At 46.0% G+C, this 14,494-nt stretch overlaps 1 protein-coding gene across 2 annotated transcripts in view; it reads left to right on the top strand.

The window, feature by feature from the left end:
* LOC138287750 (solute carrier organic anion transporter family member 1C1-like) overlaps positions 1-14,494 on the top strand; it is a 450,721-nt gene that overhangs the window by 150,233 nt on the left and 285,994 nt on the right. The window lies entirely within an intron of this gene.

Below are 14,494 nucleotides of genomic sequence, written 5' to 3' on the forward strand. Positions count from 1 at the left end.
ACACTAATGTGGTGAAAGGAGGCACTAGGGACTCTTAACTCAGCCCCACAGAATTTTAGATCAGTAAATATATGCTTTTCCTCAAAGTAAGACAATGGCGATTAAGGTCCTCATTTTGAGTTAGTCGGATGGGAAAGCCCGCCAAACTCCTAACAGCATGACCACCGCCATAGTGGTGACCAACCCACCGGACCTATTGAGTGTTTCCTGCTAAGCTGACGGCTGAAAACTGAGGTTCCTGCCTGTCAGCCTAGTGGGAAACAGGTGGCAATCGAGCCGGAGGCAATGCTGTCGCCTGCAGGGTACACCAGCATCCTTGCAATGTTCACTGTCTGCACAACAGACAGTGATCATTGCGAGTGTGCTGGGCAGGGGGACCAAGTGCATGGGCAGTGCAGGGGCCCCCCTGTGGCAGCCCGCACCTGTTCTCCACCAGACTTTTTAAAACCGCCATAAAAAAGCTAGTGGAGAACAAGGTCAAAATCAGCAGGGCGGCGCTGCATGCAGCGCCACCATGGCTGATTGCGAACTCTGCCACCACCAACCAATCGGGATCATGAATCCCAGTGGTGCTGATGGTACCCTGGTAGTCTAGCCACTAGGTCTTAATGTTGCTGTCGCACTGCCACAGCAGTGGCTCTCCTGACCATCACCACCTCGTAATGAGGCCCTAAATATGTGACAGAAACTTGATCATTTTAGCAAAAGCCTAATGAGGTGGGGGCAGCATCTCATCCCAAAGCAAACACAGTGCATTCTTGGCTTATATCAATCCTAAATTAACTTGTGCTCAGCAGTCTGGTAGCTTGGCACTGAGGAGTCAGGCTTAACTTAGAGGAAATGTGTGAAGTATTTGGGCAATACTTCAAACAGTAACACAGTAAAAACGCCACACTAAAGGGTCCCACACCATGTTAGATAGAGTTTAATTTAATAAGTAAAACAAAACCAAAATGACAAAAATCCGATAAGTGAAACTGGAGATATTCAAGTTTACAGGTTTTAGGAAAAATAGCACTAAAGGCATTAAGCGCCAACTGTGGAGTTGTGGTTGCACTGGACCAGGACAAAGTCACAAGTTCAGGCTGACTGTGGTGGCGCGTGGGCCAGCTACAGGCAGCCACTTAGGCTTGTTGAACAAAGTACCTTCAATCCATGTCTCCTTGCAGAGCGTTTCCACGATATGTGGTGAAGATGTATAGCATGGCCAAATTTACGCAGCAGAGTGGCAGTCCTTCGGGAACATTGCAGTCCTTTTTCCTGTCAGAGTAGCCACAGGAGTGTACTAAAGACAGTGTCTGAAGTCCAGTATTTATACTCAGTTGTGTCTTTGAAGTTGGTGTGGGGGGAGAAGCTTCTAGAAGCTTCCCTTTGAAGTCCCCAGGCATCCTGCCTTCCCTGCCCTTGTCCCAGACCACCTACAGGGGCTGTGCAGCCCATTGTGTGGAGGCAGGACACAGACTATTCAGGTGTGAGTGGGGGGAGTGTCCAGCTCCTCCTCCCCATTCTGCCAATATTGGACCATCCAGGCACAACTAAGTCACCTATTGTTTGTGGCTGTCAAGGAGAAATAGGCAAAGCTCAACTATCAGCTCCACCCAGTCATGTGACCAGAGACAGGCTACAGGCACTAAATGGCTAAGACATCTCTAAAAGTGCCATGTCCAGAATTGCAATTTAAAATCAGACTTCATCATGAGTTAAGATTTTAAATTGTGATTCAAGAGGCACCATACATGAACTGGGGATCTCTTCTCATTCGGAAATTACACTTGCAAAATCAAATAAGACAACTCCAGTGTTATTCTACGGAAGAGCTAGGCCTTGCACAGGAATAAGGTACACTCTAAACAAAGCTTCCCTACCCTGTATTTGCCAATCTTGTGTTCTCCATACACTCTTTAAATCAATAGTGTACTTCCAGTATTCGTAACCTTGAACTGCAAGACGGGAAACAAAGAAATCTGAATAAATCAGAATTGTGTCAGTTAGCAAAACTTTCCTAATTTTTGAAGGAGGTAATTTGAAATAATATGGCTCTGGATGTTATGTGTCATGCCCAGAAAAATAAGTAAATTTATCTGAATAATGTTTTGGGTTCCCCATCGGTGGTGTTGAACAGTGTCCCCACTGTGTAAAGTTAAGTACTGGTCTATGTCTAGTGGCACGGTGCAGGCAGTAATGTCCCCAGTTGTTATAGCAGAACAGTTCCCCATAATTTGTGTATTTCTGTATACATCATCACTTTCAAATACTGAATAGTCCTTCATTTCAGTTAACATAGAATCAACTGTCTGGACATCCCAAACATCAGATACAACACCAGGTGTAATGACATCAGTCATCGAACTTTTGAAGACATATGGAATTTGAATGACCTCAGTAGGTCCGTATATATCAAATGGAACGTTTTCCCACACAATCCCATCAGGAAATGGTACAGCTGAAATGTTCATAAGGGACAAGTCTCATTGGACCTTATGTGAGGAATGATATGTAGTTAAGTATTCATCCACAGGCTCAACAGAGGAGCGTTCAGGAAGGTTATGATAATTTATAAGCAAAAGGAAAACTGTCACAAAACCAATCCATAGAAACAATGCAAAAAATGTCAAGCAGAACCATAAATAGTTCAATGGGTGAATTAAATAGTTATTTTTAAGCCATAAATACAGCTTATGTGTCTTTAAAACATTTTCAATCACAGGATTGGATGAGTCTAAAGAAAAGTCATCAATATTGATGAAATGACCAGAAGCAGTCTCTGCAAAGGCAGGAGCAGGTGCATTATCAGTGGATGGATCCACTTTGCATGGAGACTCATAGTAGACAGTTTCATCAGTCTGTCTTGTGTTGGTGTAGAAAACAGCCAAATCTTGGACAGGTGTTGTCGTTGAAGTGGTAAATGGAATCAGCAAGAGCTCATTTTCCACCCTCCCCACGGTCGAGGATGTATTTATAGCATCGTTGTACATGCTAGTGTAGTCAGAAGTAGTGTTGTTGGGTAGTGAGAGGGGACTTGGAACTACCCAAAGGACCTCTGGATCTCCTGTGAAGGATCAGCCACATGGTGAACTTTGATGTCATCAATGGAAATGAATCTCTTCACTTTGGAACCAGGCAGCGGTGGTAAGATGACAGTTCTGGTACTTTGTACTCCCAGGACTGGTACCGGTGCTCTGTAGGATGGACCGAATTCCTTCTTCACAGTTATCTTTTCACTAACAACATCCCCAACTTTAGGAATCCAGCCAGTGGAAGTTGTTGCTAAATCCCTTATTCCTAAGGTAGCAGCACTGGTGGATGATTTATCATCCCAAAATTTCTGACGCTCCTGTAAAACAGTGAGACATTTCAAACCAGGGCCATCAAGATCCGGAACATACATAGGTATCCCAGAAAGAACCTAATGAGGAGTGCATCCCCGCAAGGCCAATCTTGGCCGATTGTTCAGTGCTCTCTGGACCCCATATAGGTGATGCAGCCAGCTGCAGCCTGAACCTGATACTCTAGCTGTTAAGTACTGCTTTAGATCACGATTCCTCCTCTCCACGACCGAATGTCCCTCGGGATGGTATGTTGAGGAGTAATGGATTTCAACACCCATTGTCCCCATGGTGTCCCTGAATGCCTTGGAGGCAAAGGCAGGGCCCTGGGCCGAATGGAATGCTGCAAACGCATATGTACCGATAAAGATCAGCAAGTCTTTTGTAACAGTTCGAGCATCAGCCGACCGCTGTCGCCATACTCACAGGAATCTAGAACAAGCATCTACAGCGTCTAAGATGTGTTTGTATGCACCATCAGGTTGATCGGGACCGCAATGGTCCAGGCACACACATTGTAGTGGCCTGTTGGACACTAAAAGGGAAGTCTGCGGTGGGCATTTGATGTTGGCCCTAATTTGCTGGCAAATGCCACAACAAAGGTTGTTTGTCTGTTTGTATAAACCTGCCCACCCAAAGCGTTTCTGTAAGAGTGTTACTGTGGCTAAAATACTAACATGAGCAGAAGCGACACCCTCATGTGCTGCTTTTATTGGATCTAATCCCTGGTCTTGGTTGGGGATCACTCAATCTCCAACCCCAGGAATTGTGGTGTAGGCAACATTCTGTGCACTGATGTGGTAAGAGTATTTTGTAGGGTAAGCTTTTGGGAGAGACTTACCTTCAGCCGAAGCTTTCACGCTGTCAATATTTCATTATCCAATCTCGTCTGAGAACGAGTCACTGCAGCCACAGAAGCCGTAGCTACTGCAGATTTGGCTGCTTCATCAGCCAAAGTATTACCGATATTGTGTACTCCTACATGTTGGTAGCCCAAAGGATTTACTACATGGACACAAGGTAGCTTATCCTTAAGATCAGCCACCCTCCCCCACACAGTTCTGTGTTTTATGGTGTTCCCTTCGGAGTCTCTAAACTCGTTCAATCGCCAACGATTAAGATAATCATTGTAGGACTGGACGCAGTAATATGAATCACAGACAATCAAAGTCAGTAGTCCTGTGTCTGTGTGTTCTAGCGCTAAAATAAAGGCTTTGAGTTCAGGCAGTTGAGCTGTGCAGTCCCCTGGGGTCTCTGTGTAGGTATTATGAGGGTGGAAGACTCCATCCTTCAGCACTCCACTCGTGGCTGCGTAAGCGGCTGACTATTGATGTTTGGTACCTACAGCTGGTGGTGCTGAACCATTAGTGTAAATGACAGTATGGTATCAGACAAGTGGCCAAATATCTAGAAGAGTGGGGTACTCCTGTTCATACTGGAGAAATGTTTGTGTCTGAAGTTTTGGATCAAAGATGTAGTCAACATCAGTGGCAGTCAGGGAGGCTACCCACTGAATCCAGCGTGGATGTAATGCTTTAGCGTTAGGAACGCTTGCTTTGGTAATGGCCTCTAAGGCTGGCACTGGGGTAATGACAATAATACGTTTTCCCTTGGGCAAGTGGCCTCTCCTTAATGACAGCCATCTGAACTGCAGTTAGAATTTTTTTCTGTGGGTGCAAAACATTGTTCTGCATTGGAGTACAAATGTGATTTTTATGCCATGGGAACAGTATCACCTTCATTAAAGGTGACATAAGTGAACTCAAATGGCACGACAATTATTCTGATGACCAAATTTGTTTTGTTATCACGGGTGTGTAAGTTTCTTGCTTCTAGCATCTCCTGTTGCAATTCCCTAAGGATGTGTGTGTCTTCAACTGTCTAGTGTCTTCCCGAAAAATCAGGGCATATTAAGTCATAAAGTGGCTTGATACGTTGTGCATAGTCAGGAATGTATGTTCTGCCAAAATTGAAGAAACCAAGTAAAGACTGTAGTTTCTTGAGAGTGTTAGGTGGCTGGAGTTGAGAACATTTTTCCAGTTTGATAGTTCATATCCCACGAACAATACACTGAGAAAGGCTATTTTTGTTTTCCTAAAATTAAAATTTGTAGACAATGGCTGCGAATCTTCAAACGATCGGATTGACCCTGGCAAGATGAATGTTTTGGTCGTTATATGTGAGATAGATATCATCCATGTAATACAACGCTCAGGGTCAATATCATGTAAAACTGATGTTACACGGGCTGAGAACAGCTCTGGGCTGTTTTTGTAGCCTTCGGGCAAATGGCAGAAGCGTTTTTGTGTGCCAAATGAGAATGCACTCAGGTCCCGACTTTCAGGTGCTACATTTTGGCAGAAAAAACATTGGAAATATCGAATGTTGTTTTGTATTTTTTGTGCACTATGTTGTTAATTAGTGCTGTTCTATGTGAATTTTGTATAGCGTATGTACGTGTATGACAGTTTAAGTGTCTGTAATCTAAGACTATTCTGTGGGAATTGTCTGGCTTTGCAACGGGGAATAACTGCTTATTCATTGCAGAGACACACAGCTCAATTACTCCCTGGTAATCGAGCTGAGTGAGGATCTCCCTCACTGGAGCTTTTGCTTCGTGTTTAACAGGATATTGTGGCTGAGATTGGGAGAATCCTTGTCCCAACCTACATGATTGTGGTACAACGCAGGTGCCTGTACTAAAGCCCAAATGACAGCATAGGTCTGTTTTATTGCTTCTGGAACAAGATCAGAGAAATAAGGCAAAATGACATCTTCCCCATGTGGGAGCTTACAGGCATGTTCCGGTGGCCGCTCCCTTTTGGCCAGTAGGATATCACAACTAAGTTCATCCCAGAATATCACACCAATGGTTCACTCCACGTCTCCCTCAATTTGGATACTTAAATCATAAACCTTGTCAGGTGGGAGAATGTGCCCGTCCACAGTTTCAACTGCAATTAAATCACTAGTTGCTGTCACATTCAGATGATCTTTCCTGCTCTGGCAACATATTGTGACCTCTGCTGTGCTGTCTAACAGTGTCACTACCCACATCTTGTTCTTCAGCAATGTTCTCAAGTGTACTGGCATTTTTAACTGACAGTGCTGCCACCTTTTTCTTTTTAAACTGTGGCTTTTGTTGTGGAAACTTAGCTTCTTTCTTGTCTGAAGACTGTGGTAAGTCTTTCTTCTGTTTAACATATTCAGGACATCGATCAAGATGGCCCCTCCTCTTGCTACATCTATCTGGTGCATCTGGAGAGTATGCACCTCTATGGTACCAAGCATACCAGTTCTGAGAGTATATTTCTGAGAGTATATCTCCTGTTGGAGTTCTCTGGGTGTGGAGAATCTGCTCTATAATTTCTTCTATCTTTAAATTGTTTTTGTTTATCCCAGTGCTTCTTAGAACCCTCCTGTGCTTACTTAGTACCTTCCTTAGTGATGGTACTCTGTAGTTCAAGCTTCATCTGCTTGGCTCCCAAACTATCCTGTCCTCTACTGGTATAGGTGTTTGAAATAATTTTTGTTATCTGTTTCTCCTGGTCCAAGTGTGGAATCTCTCGGAGACGCTGGCGTATAGCCAGTGCTACCACTGCCCCTTTAAAGTTACTGAGTATTATTGAGTAGATTGTGTCAAAGTTACGCATTAGTTTCATCACCAAATCTAGGGCTGGTGCAGCCCTGTGCCCATTCTGAATTTGTTTCAACACTTCCGTCAAATTGGCAAGTGTTGGGGTACCATGTGTGGTAGTATAAATTGCAGCGAAGACTGTACATCTTGAAGAAGAAATCTCCAAGGGCTTGATGTAGAGCTTGCCTCCTGTTATTGAAGTCTCAGGGATAGCAAAGACTTCTTCCTGCCAGCACCTGGAGTCTCTGGAGAGACCCCTACTCTGCTCTGTGGTGCCCTTCCAGTTCCTGGGACCCTGAAAGGAGAGGCTGGCAGCCTAAGGACAAAAATACACGCACCGAGCACCGTGCGGAGAAAAGATCGACGCGAATCCGATCGCGGCTGAGAAAACGACGCGACGCCGGCTCCGCAGCTGAGAAACGACGCCGCTGGAAACGCGACCGGAGAATCGACGCCCGGAGCAGGAGAAACGACGCGCAGCATCGCTGACGAAGGCTGAGAGATCGCAACCAGCGCCGCGGGACTTTGCACCGTCGCGTGGCTGGCTTTTTCGACGCGCCTCGCCGAGCCGAGCTGTTTTCGACGCATAAACCCGTGCCGGGTTATTTTCGACGCACACCGCCCGTGCGGGGTTATTTTTGCCGCAAACCAGGTACATTTTCACGCTAGCAGCGCTAGTGTGGTGTTACAACTACCTAAAGACTCTTTTTATTTTAAACCTTTTAAAAATCATAACTTGACTTGTGTATGTTGGATTTTTGTCGTTTTGGTCTTGTTTTGTCTAGATAAATATTTCCTATTTTTCTAAACTGGTGTTGTGTCATTTTGTAGTGTTTTCATTAAGTTGCTGTGTGTGTTGGTACAAATACTTTACGCCCAGCACTCTGAGGTTAAGCCTACTGCTCTGCCAAGCTACCAAGGGGGTAAGCAGGGGTTAGCTGAGGGTGATTCTCTTTTATCCTAACTAGAGTGAGGGTCCTTGCTTGAACAGGGGGTAACCTGACTGTCAACCAAAGACCCCATTTCTAACACGCAGTCATCCACTGAGGGAACCATCCCAAAGGGCAAGCACATTGTGAGAATTCTATGTTTTTCCTTTGGTCCCATATGGGGAAACAGCTGATTTGTCTTCTGGGCTATCCAGAACAGACTTTTCTCTCGTTCTGTGGGTACCTTACCCATGATAGTATGCACTGTTTGTGGATCAAACCCAGTAGCCAATTGGTATCCAGCAGGTGCTGGATGCGCTGGTGTAGTGTTCAGAATTCACATTACGAACTGAATGAGTCATCTGTAAAGTGTTACTAGCTCAGTGTATAAGTTTCACAGGTCTGCTGCCTGCATGTTTTATATACTTGGGTGAGGTGCATGTGTGGCAAACAAAGGCCACATTGGTCCGACATTACCTAAGGGATCTAATCTCATGTGTTGTATTACAAGTGGTAGGGCACCATTAAACCAGTTCTAATGCTCCTTATAAGTGGGAGGTATTTCATGATACTTGTATGCATGGTACTATAAAGGTACATTTGCAATCCTGTATGTGTGGAAGGTGAACGTAGTGTTGTCTTCCTTTGGAAATTGAACCCAGGAATAGAATGTTTCTCTTTGATAAGCTTCACTAGCTTCCACTATGAATGTAACTTCTCCACCCTCTTCTCTTAAGCCATGCGCTACTAAGTGTAGTGATAATGCTTGTCTAACATTCTCAGGAATGTCTATGGCATTAGCCATGTTGTAAAATGGGTGAAGAGATGGAACATCAGTGGGGAGAAAAGTCCTTTTAATAGTTCGAGCTCGAACAACCTACAGCCTAATTAGGTACTCCCTGTTCAGCTGAGGAGGATCTTCCCCACGACCACGGATGTCTCTGTATATTGGTACTTAGGGTACCTGTAGTATGTGAGACAGTGATAATCAGGGTATCCATGAATTAGTACCTAAACTCCATGGTTGGTGGCACCATGTCATATTTTGACTCTTGCTCTAGGCAAGACTGCTTGTTTAAGGGTGACAGTACTTATGTTTGTAGGTTACTATGCCAGTCCTCCAACAAGTCACAACTGTCGTCCCAACCCTCCCTGCTCACAAGCAGCACCTCACCAAAAACCCAAACAGTAAAAGGTGATTTGTGGCAGCCTTTACGCATGGACTCAAAAGTGTGACATCTCAGGGAGTGTTGTGGTTAAACAGAGATTACCCATTTCTCATATTAACATGTCTTAATCAAACGCACAGGTAATGAAGGAGATGAGATGCAGTAAAGTTTTCAATAGGTTTTATTTAACCAAACTGCAACCTACGATAAGTTGCATGGGCTGCAATGATTAAGATAATGAACAGTGCAAGAAACAGAATGGTAAAGACAAGAGTAATTAATACAAAGACCCCCCACCATCTTGCAATGACATAAAATGACATCAGATATGAAATATGTGCTAATAACCTAGCATGATGAAACTAATGTCTAACCTAAGGAGAGCTAGGTGTGTTAAACCGAATCTGCCAATGCCCTGTCCATGAGAAGAGCCCCCCCAACCCTTGTTACCTTGAAATGAGGTCTTTAGCTCAGACTTCGTAGGTACATGAAGACTGGGTCAGCGTCAAGGCGATGTGTAGCATCGATAGCAGCGATGGCATCTGGTCGGAATCCCTCTGACTGTCTAAGTGAGGTGCATTTGTACAGATCTGCTCCGACCCCTGGTGTAGGTCTGTTCCCAAACAATAGATAACAAGACATGCTTGGGCAGCAATTTATGTAAACAATTTCCTCGAAGGCATGAAGAGGAAAAGTACCTAATGTGAACACCTACAGTTTGTTTATATTTGTCGCTTGATATTGACGCCTTAGCGCGGTGGCACTGATAATGTGAAACTGAAACATTGGCCTACCTAGAAATAAGGCAGCCATCTTAAAAAATTAAATTAAATAAATGCGCTAAAACAGTACACACTAAGTAGGGTAAATGTCACTAGGTGATGGTGGCACAAGTCTGCAAGCCAAAGGCTAAGCTAACTCCTGTTTCCCATTAAAACAAACTAGGATTCACTAAAGTAGTGAAAAATAAATATAAGAGTTTCCCACTACCAGGATGTAGGAAGTTGGCTCTGTATATACTATCTCAAAGTGAGAGATAGTGTGCACAGAGTCCAAGGGTTCCCCTTAGAGGTTGATAGTGGAAAAAGTAGATAATACTAATGCTCTATTTTGTGGTAGTGTGGTCGAGCAGTAGGTTTATCAGACGGTAGTGTTAAGCATTTGTTGTAACACACAGGCAATAAATGAGGAACACACACTCAAAGACTTATCTCCAGGCCAATTAGTTTTTATATAGAAAAATATATTTTCTTAATTTATTTTAGAACCACAAGATTCAAGATTCGAGGTAAGTACATAAAATGCAAGGTACTTCACACAGGTAAGTATAGAACTTTAATTTAAAACAGTTTTGGTTAAAATGGCAATAGGCTATTTTAAAAGTGGACACAGTGCAAAAATCAACAGTTCCTGGGGGAGGTAAGTTTGGTTAGGTTTTTCAGGTAAGTAAAGCACTTACACAGTCACTCTCCTGGGCATATGCAGCCCACTGTTGGGGGTTCAAAGCAACCCCAAAGCCACAGCACCAGCAACACAGGGCCAGTCAGGTGCAGAGGTCAAAGAAGGGCCCAAAACACACAGGCGCCTATGAAGAACTGGGGTGCTCCAGTCCTAGTATGCTTACAGGTAAGTACCTGTGTCCTCGGGAAGCAGACCAGCGGGGTTTTGTAGAGCACTGGGGGACACACACACAATCCCACAAAACACACCCTCAGCGACACAGGGGTGGCTGGGTGCAGTGGACAAAGTAGGCGTCTGGTTTGCTATTGAAAGCAATGGAGGGACCCGGGGGTCACTTAGGTGATGCAGGCAGGGCACAGGGAGGCTTCTCGGGGCAGCCACTGACTGGGCTAGGATGAGGGCCACCTGCTGGTCACTTCTGCACTGGTAGGTTGTTCCTCTCGGTCCTGGGGGCTGCGGGTGCAGTGCTTGGCCAGGGAAAAGGTTCCTTTGTTACCAGGCAGTTGGGGTCAGGGGGAGCCTCTGGATCCCCTATGCAGGTGTCGCTGTGGGGGTGCTGGGAGGTCGACTCAGGGTGTCCACGTCGTTGGAGTCACCTGGAAGTCCTCTCTGCAGTGTTGGTTCTCCTGAACTCGAGCCGGGGTGTCAGGTGCAGAGTGTGAAGGCTCATGCTTCCGGCGGGAAGGAAGAGTCTCTTTAAAAGTTGCTTCTTTGTTGCAAAATTGTTGCAGGTTCTGAACAGTGCCGCTGTTCTCAGGAGTTTCTTGGTCCTTTAGGTTCAGGGCAGTCCTCTGAGTCCTCAGAGGTCGCTGGTCCCAATCGGATGCATCGCTGTGCAGGTTCTTTGAGTCTGGAGACAGGCCGGTAGGGCTGGGGCCAAGTCAGTTGGTGTCTCCGTCGTCAATGCAGGCGTTTAGGTCAGCAGTCCTTCTTCTTTCTTCAGGTTACAGGAATCTGATTTCTTTGGTTCAGGGTCGCCCCTAAATACTAAATTTAGGGTGGGTGTATTAGGTCAGGTGGGCAGTAGCCAATGGCTGCTGTCCTTGAGGGTGACAACACCCTCTTTGTGCCTCCTCCCTAAAGGGAGGGGGGCACATCCCTATTCCTATTGGAGGGAATCCTCCAAAACCAAGATGGAGGATTTCTAAAGGCAAGGGTCACCTCAGCTCAGGGCACCTTAGGGGCTGTCCTGACTGGTAGGTGACTTCTCCTTGTTTTCCTTATTATCTCCTCCGGCCTTGCTGCCAAAAGTGGGGCCCGTGGCTATAGGGGCAAGCATCTCCACTAGCTGGGCTGCCCTGGGGTGCTGTAACAAAAGGCATGAGCTTTTGAGGCTCACCACCAGGTGTTACAGTTCCTGTAGGGGGAGGTGAGAAGCACCTCCACCCAGTACAGGCTTTGTTCCTGGCCACAGAGTGACAAAGGCACTCACCCCATGTGGCCAGAAACTCGTCTGGTTGTGGCAGGCTGGCAGAAACTGGTCAGCCTAGCACTAGGAGTCGGACCGGTATTCAGGGGCCATCTCTAAGATGCCCTATGGGTGTATTTTACTATAATTCCCACACTGGCATCAGTGTGCAATTATTGTGCTGAGAAGTTTGATACCAAACTTCTCAGATTTCAGTGTAGCCATTATGGAACTGTGGAGTTTGTAATTAACATACTCCCAGACCATATACTCTTTATGGCTACCCTGCACTTACAATGTCTAAGGTTTTGCTTAGACACTGTAGGGGCATAGTGCTCATGCAACTATGCCCTCACCTATGGTATAGTGCACCCTGCCTTAGGGCTGTAAGGCCTGCTAGAGGGGTGACTTACCTATGCCACAGGCAGTGAGAAGTGTGCATGGCACCCTAAGGGGAGTGCCATGTCGACTTAGTCATTTTCTCCCCACCAGCACACACAAGCTGTGAGGCAGTGTGCATGTGCTGAGTGAGGGGTCCCCAGGGTGGCATAATACATGCTGCAGCCCTTAGAGACTTTCCCTGGCCACAGGGCCCTTGGTCCCCTGTACCATTTACAAGGGACTTATCTGTGTGCCAGGGCTGTGCCAGTTGTGGGAAAAAAGGTACAGTTTAGGGAACGAACACTGGTGCTGGGGCCTGGTTAGCATGGTCCCAGCACTCTTTCAATCATAACTGGCATCAACAAAAGGCAAAAAGTTAGAAGGTAACAATGCGAAGGAAGGCATTTCCTTACACAGGACATATAAAACTTGTTATATACATAGCGCCCTGCCCTCTGGGCTATCCAAGGCCTTTCCTAGGAGTGCCTTAGATGTACTAAAAAGCTAAGTGTGGGCCTAGCACAAGGTTTATTTTGCTAGGTCGAAACGGGAGGGTAAAACTGGACACAAAGGTGCTGCAATAGCAGTCCTGAGACATGTTTAATGTGATACTAAAGTAGGTGGCACAATCAGTGCTGCAGGCCCACTGATAGCATTTCAGGTACATGTAGTGCCAATTTACTAGGGATTTATTCGAAAATCAAATACACCATTTTGGTATAAGCCAATTCTACCATTTTTAGGGTACAGGCGCAAGAACTTTAGCACTGGTTAGCAGTGGTACAGAGTCCAAAGGCTAACAAAAACAAAATCAGCACAGATAGGAGGAGGAAGGAAAAACATCAGGTGATGACTGCAGAAAGGGTCAGAACAAACACAACCCCCTCCAGCCTAAAGCCAAGGGATATTATTCAATCCCTAGATGGACTTCCCTGCTTAGATTATTGAATGTGGACAATGGCCTTCTACGGCAGGGGCACTTGCCAGTTCTAACCCCTTCTGAATCTAGTTTGATCCCTCTATGTATACTCTCCCGAGACACTGAACCGACCCATGGGAAACTGTTCTCCTCACCTGTGGACCCCATCTGTGCAGCATCTAGCCTTAACATGCTTACAAGTGTATCCCAATAGGCAGGCATTACCATTATGGTCAACAAAGTGATGTGGCCCATTCCACCCCTTAAATCACACTTCTGGCCACAACCCAAGGATCATTCTGCTCATGTGGACAGCAACCAACAGAGGTCCTTGACATTTGTCAGTGCCTGCAGCCTGGCCCCAGGCATTCCACTGCCAGATGGAGGCACTAAGCAGGGAGATTGGGTATGCCTCTCTTCCAGCCTTGGGTCTGGCATGAAGTTCTCTCTGGGCTCCTGAGTGTAGAGCCAGCACAAACAACATCAAGGAGCTCTTCACAATTGTGAAGGAGTCCTCCAACCCCCCAGCCACTGGGAATGACATGGCCCCCTCCCAAGAACTGTGTCACACCCTGGTAAACACCTTACATGACAAGATCTCAGCCATTTACTGGAACTACAAATCCCAATCCCTCTCTGCAGACAGCATCAGCCTACTCACACCCACGAACACAAACCCCAAATGCCTGCTCACCTGTTGGGACCCACTAAAAACTCAAGCAACAATCTCCATCATGAACTCAGTATACCCGGGAGTACCCACAGACCCATGTCACTGCCACATCTTCAACCACGGTAGTAAGACAATTGGTGACGTGCTCAAGAATGTCCTGAACGCCTCCATCACCATGGCCTTCTTCTCTGACGACTGGAAACATGCTGAAGTGAGGCTCATCCTGCAGAAACCATCCACTGACCCAGGAAATCTGAAGAACTACCAGCCCATCTCCCTGTTCCCCTTTCCAGTGAAGGTTCTCAGAAAGGCAATCAACCAGCAACTCACCAAACTCTTGGAACACTACAACCTCCTGGACCCCTCTCAATGCAGATTCTGAGCCAACCACAGCACCGGGACAGCCCTGATCTCAGTCACCGATGAAATCAGTGCCCTCCTAGACCACTGCAAAACAGCAGCCCTTATCCTTCTGGACCTGTCCGCCACCTTTGACACTGTCTCCCACCACAACTTGATCAACAGACTCCACCAAATTTGAATCGGGGGAGTTGCCCTTAAATGGATTCCCTCACACCTCCCTGGAAGAAC

Source organism: Pleurodeles waltl, chromosome 4_1, assembly GCF_031143425.1.
Source record: "Pleurodeles waltl isolate 20211129_DDA chromosome 4_1, aPleWal1.hap1.20221129, whole genome shotgun sequence".
NCBI lineage: Eukaryota > Metazoa > Chordata > Amphibia > Caudata > Salamandridae > Pleurodeles > Pleurodeles waltl.